The sequence below is a fragment of the Pteropus medius genome, unplaced genomic scaffold (assembly GCF_902729225.1).
Source record: "Pteropus medius unplaced genomic scaffold, Ma_sr-lr_union100, whole genome shotgun sequence".
In the NCBI taxonomy this organism is placed as follows: Eukaryota; Metazoa; Chordata; class Mammalia; order Chiroptera; family Pteropodidae; genus Pteropus; species Pteropus medius.
The window spans coordinates 16,168,191-16,174,047 of NW_024344378.1; the positions used below are offsets into that span (position 1 = coordinate 16,168,191).

General features: G+C 36.7%; 1 pseudogene; it reads left to right on the forward strand.

The window, feature by feature from the left end:
- Positions 1 to 3,268: 3,268 nt before the first annotated feature.
- Positions 3,269 to 3,384, forward strand: LOC120610163 (uncharacterized; annotated as a pseudogene).
- Positions 3,385 to 5,857: the final 2,473 nt, after the last annotated feature.

Consider the following 5,857-nt stretch of genomic DNA (forward strand, 5'->3'; position numbering starts at 1 on the left):
AACTCAGCCTCTGTTTTGCAACTGGGGTTGGTAAAAGTCAACTGTTGTTTCTCTGTGGTCCTGCCCCACTCCTCTGCTTTCTGCTTTGATGACTGGGCCCTACTACCAGGTGAATGTAAGCCCCGGCACTTCCAGGCAGGGCTGTTCAGAGAAGTCACCGCACCTTCACCCCTCCCCCTCCTCCTGCATGGAGCTCCAGTCGCTTCGAGAGGCAGCTTCTTTATCTCCCAGTCCACCGCCGGACACCCAGGGTTTTGACCTGTGGTAGCTCTTATACGCAGATCCCATGCTCAGACATGCTGGTGTGCAGTTTGGGTGTTTTTTGATGAGTTTTAGATGTCAGCTTATTGTTGTTTCAAGGGGAGTGATATAGAGATGTCTCTCACTCTGCCACGTTTCCAAAGATCTTATAAAAGAGCCATTAAAGTTTCCAAAAGTAAGCTTTTTTGTTTAAAGCCTCAGTAACAGGAGCCAGAGGATCTGTCTGAGCTTCAGGATTCTCATTTTTGAAATGGAATTAATACTACCATCGAGATTGCTGGCTCCCGCAAGATGCCTAGCTCTACCCCGCACTTCACAGACTCTACTGTGTTATAGATTTTTAATTCAATACTGTTGTGGTTAGAGAATGTACTTTATGTGATTTTAATGTGTTTAAATTTTTTGAGACCTGTTTTGTGGCCTATCATAAGGTTTATCTTGGAAGATGTTACATGTGCACTAGAGAAGAATTTGTATTCTTTTTCTGTTGAGTGGAATGTTAGGTCTACCTGATTTAGTGTAGTTCAAGTCCTCTATATCTTTGTTATTCTTCTATCTAGTTGTTCTATTCATTATTGAAATGAATGAATTGAAGTATCTATATTATTGCATTGCCTATTTCTCCCTTCAATTCTATCTTATTTTACAAACAAATTCTGTTGTTTGGTGCATATAATTTATAATTGTTATATATTCAGCCTTGATTGATGATTTTACCAGCATAAAATATCTCTCTAGAGACATTAATTTTTAAATTTTATTTTATTATTAGTTTCAAGTATATAGTACGTTGGTTAGACATTTATATAGTTATAAAATGATCCCCTTAATTGCTCTTTCTCTCCTCTGGTTCTCCATCTAGACATTACATTAATGCTAACTGCATTCCCTATGCCGTGCTCCCCATCCGTATGACCATCTATCAACTACTAATTTGTACTTCGTTAACCCTTCACCCATTATCCTAGCCCCCAAAACTCCTCCCCTCTGGCCATCACCAGATTGTCTTCTATATTTGTGAGACTGTTTTTGATTAGTTTCTTCTTTTTGTTTCTTAGATTCCACATATAAGTGAAATCATATGGTATTTCTTTCTCTGTCTGACTTATTTCACTCAGCAGAATAACCTCTAGATCCATCCACAGACATATTATTTTTAATTTTCTTTTATCTCATTTTAACATACTTATTTTAGAGCTTTTTTTCAGACTGCCCCATTATATTAAGTTATGTGATCCTAATTCTTTATGTTGTGCTTACAGACTATCCATTAGGTAGGATCATTTCCTCATGTGTTTGGTAATTTTTGATATGAGATTGTCTTTGGCAGGACTTATTCGCTCATGAGAGCTTCGTTCATGCTGGATTACAGCGATTTCTGTATAATTGTGGAATCTGGAGTTTTATTTTTGCCAGCAGCTTGGAAAGCTGTATAAGTCTGGACCTATTTCAACAATTTCCTCCGTCTCTTGTCCATTTGTTACACTAGTCATTGTTGCAATGGAAATGGCCAATTTTAAACTTTTTCTATTTCCTGAAGGCCAAATAGGAGTTAAATTCACTATTATTTTAGAGGAGCAATAGAACTGACAAGCAATTGGACTGACAAGTAAGTGCTCTGATGCCATTTTGATGGACAGTTTTTCAGTTCTACAGAAATAATCAGTGTTCCAAGATTCCTACTTGTCTTATTTACTAGTATATTCTAGCACATAGAATAGTGTCTGGCATGGAGTAAATGCTCAATAAATAATTGCTTAATGACTACATGAAACTGTTAAACTGATTCTTTGGTTGTGGTCTCTGTAATCAAAGGCTAAAATTCTATGTATTGATTCTTAATCAGAACACTAGCTCTAATTCTCTTTCTTAATGAAACCATGAATATTAAGTTTAAACATTCTATGAATGTGAGGCAATGGCAAAGATAGGGATGCTCTACTAAGCCACAGCTATTTGTAAAACCTGTTATAAATCAAATTCTAACTTTGCTGAGATTTATAATTCTAATAAAACAAGTGTCTCTTACATTAAAAATAATACATATCCCATTGTTTAACTGTCATGTAGTTAGATTATTACTTTCATCCATCAGTAAAGAGGAAAGGAGAACTCACATGTAGAGGTTGGTTAATTTCTAATTACTAAGATTATGGCCAGAGCAGAAGGTACAAAAAACAGAATCATTAGAAGGATCTACTGAGAGCCACCAGCATATCCAGTGTACCTGCCTATCTCCAATAAAAAGAGATCTTGTCACTGGGATAAGAGTCGGCAATTGATCTAAGGAACAATCAGCCTTCTTCCAGTGTTCTCTACATATTTGGCCATAAGACCATATCTGGGCTTTGATTAATGAAAATTCCCCATAGGATCTTACAAATTTTTAATGAGTATCCCCAGCTGTAATTATTTGTATGATTTTAATAAGCTATTAAATAGAAAGTGAGGTGAGGCTGGATCAGATTTTTACAGCTATCTGTTAACTTAAAATCAAAGTGTCTAGAGCCCTGTTAATTCAAAGAGTTTCTCCTTCCCAATAAATTTATTCGAGTCAGTTCCTTGGGAATGTTTTTGTTGTTATCGTTGTTGTTTTCCTTAGCTCCAATGTGGTTAAGTACAAGGGCCAAGTCTTATTTTTATATTTATGGTAGCCAACAGTGTATCTGGCACAGGACCTACTGAGTACACATGTGTTAAATGAATACGTAAAACCCCATCCTCGCCTCGCTTGATGATTATCAGCAAATGCCTCTAAGGGTCCCAAGGCATGAAAAATTCCTTTTCTCATGAGATTACCCTTTTCTTGTACTGTGGGAAGCTCTTGAAACATCTCTTTATATGCACCGGATGGATTCAAATTAATATAGTTGGAATGTTGTTATAGTAATCAAAAATTAAAGTTAAAGTAACAAAGGAGGACGCAGTTCCATAGTGTAGCGGTTAGCACGTTTGCTTTACATGCAGAAGGTCCTGGGTTCACACCCTACTGGAGCCACGGTCCATGGTCTATGGCCATGCCACCCTGAACAAGCCTGATGTCTGATCTCAGATGCTAAGCAGGGTCAGGCCTGGTTAGTACTTGGATAGGAGACCACCTAGGAAGATCAGGTGCTGTAGGCATAAAAAATAATAATAAAATTAAAATAAAATTAAAAAAATAAAGTAACAAAGGAAAACTAGATCTTCATTGTAAACATTCATTGTTTTTCTTAAAATACTAAAATAATCTTTTCTCAGAATGCTTAACATTTAATTGACTAGTTTTGTTTTCTCTTCCTCAAATTTTCCTCCAAGGAGTGGTACAGAGAAAAGGAAATACTACTTCGGAACTTGTTTTATTTAATCAGTTAATTATGCAGGGTCTCCTGGTTAGTGAATCTCTTCTCTACTTTCTGGTTGGCATGACTAAAAGTTTCTAGGATGATGGGAGTGGGGGCAGGAATAGGGACATAGAGAGAGGTAGAACCCAAGGATTTCAGTAAATCCAGACTTGAGTCAGGATTGTCACTTCTCTGGCTTTCTCGTCTTCATCTATTGTCTTGATCTAGACTATCTATTACAATTTTAAAATTCCGACCTTTTTGAATTCTGAGCCTCTCTCTGCCAATGATTCTCTCCACTTTTATACCATCACCACCAACAGGAATACTGTAGTTGAGAAAATCCACTGTGCCTACGGTACAGAGCATAATCCCAGGCAGACGTTGTGCTATTGCATCTGCACAGAGGTTCTGGTGCCATGGGGCTCCTCCATGTCCACACCCTTTATGGGAATGCAAGATTCTCAAATACCAGCATGTGTCCAGAGTATGTTCGTGTAAGGCGATGAGAGGAGAGAGTGGAGGAGTAGTATATGGTATAAAGGAAAAAGGGTAAGGTAGGATACAATTTGTTATCACCATGCTTTTCTCTATTTTGTAAATGCTTACAATATACCAGGCACTATGCTATCAGATTCCACTTTCAAATTTAACTCTCAGAATAAAACTTTTAAGTTAGATACTCTTCGAGGTCCTTTATATAGATGGAGAACTAAGACTCAGGGAGGTGAAATAACTTACCAAGTTACACAGATTTCAAGTCGGGTAAATGGTAAAACCAGGCAGTCCGACTTCATGGGCTAAGTCCATAATTACTGAGCTATGGAGAAAGTGTTTCTCATTTTTACTAGTTAAGAATAAATAAACACAACTCAGTGAGAGGAGAGGATCTGACAAGTTCCCACAGTTTCACTGTGGGCAGCAAGACTTGCTCCAAAAAGAACCTTTGCCGACCTAGCTCCCCACGTAGTACCTCCACTTGAGGGCCCTGGGTGAAAGAGTGTGCCAGTAGGGCTCTAAATTCTAGACATGGGAACAAAAACAACACAACCAGTAAGATTGTAATTTCTGATATTCTGGCTATTAATATAATTGATATATATTAATATATAGTTGATATATATTAATATAATTAATATAATTGAAGTAAAACAGAATTCTCCAGAAGCCTAATTTTAAAACATCAGTTTCTCAGTGGTCACTTTTACGAGTGAAATGGCTCCTTTTCTTTGTTGTGTACAGGGATTTTCATATGCTTTCTCTATCATTTGGTTTCTCTATTAAATTTAATTTGATGGCATATTGATTTGTTATGTATTTGTTCATTCACTTATTCAACAAACATTAGTGAATGCTTTCTGCTTTCTACTTAATCAGGTACGTTGGGTTAATGTGATCATATAGGTAAACACTTAGCATTGTATAGAATATGCTCATTTAATGAAGACAGCTATGTTGATTAGGTACTCACCAGTTCTTCATTTAGAATTTAGGTTCAAACCAACCATGAGTATGATTTCAGAAGATATGGGGTAGAAAGGGAATGGCCTGTATATGAAAGACTTTTCTAACTGAGGGATATGATGACACTTAATAGGGCAGTAGCCAGCTATCAGGATGTGTGCAGGTTTGGCCTGTGTCTGTATTACTCCAATCTCTGCGCCATTGTCACAGGGCCTTCTTCCTTTTGTGTCTGTATGTTTCTATGTCTTTACATGGCCTTCTTATAAGGACACAAGTCACTGGGCTCAGGGTTCACCCTAATACAGTATAATCTCTTGTTAATGAATTATATCTGCAAAGACTACTTCCAAATATCACATTTACAGAAACTAGGAATTAGGATTTCAATTTATCTTTTTTGGGAACACAATTTGACAACACTACCATCCTATTTTGTTTTTTAGCCATGTTTCCCTAAAAAGTTATGTTTGGGTTAGTGCTCTCTTGAGAAAGTATTATACTTCATGTAGGAGTCAAAAGAGACCAAAAGTGTTTAAATATATTAGTGGTTAGGAAAAAATCTTCCATTACTTCACATTTCCTAAGTCAAGTCCTTTGAGGAAATGTACACTTCATTCATAAAAAGAATTGGGCAGCAAAGAGGGGCTTTCTGTATATAACTACACTCTATTATTGGAGAAATAAAGGAAAATAAATAAATGCTATATAATATAATTTTGAGACAGTGATAAAGTGTTCCCTAATACAGTGTATAGTGTTAATAGTCTTTCTCCTTCAGTATCAACATTTGCTATACCTATTCTTCGATG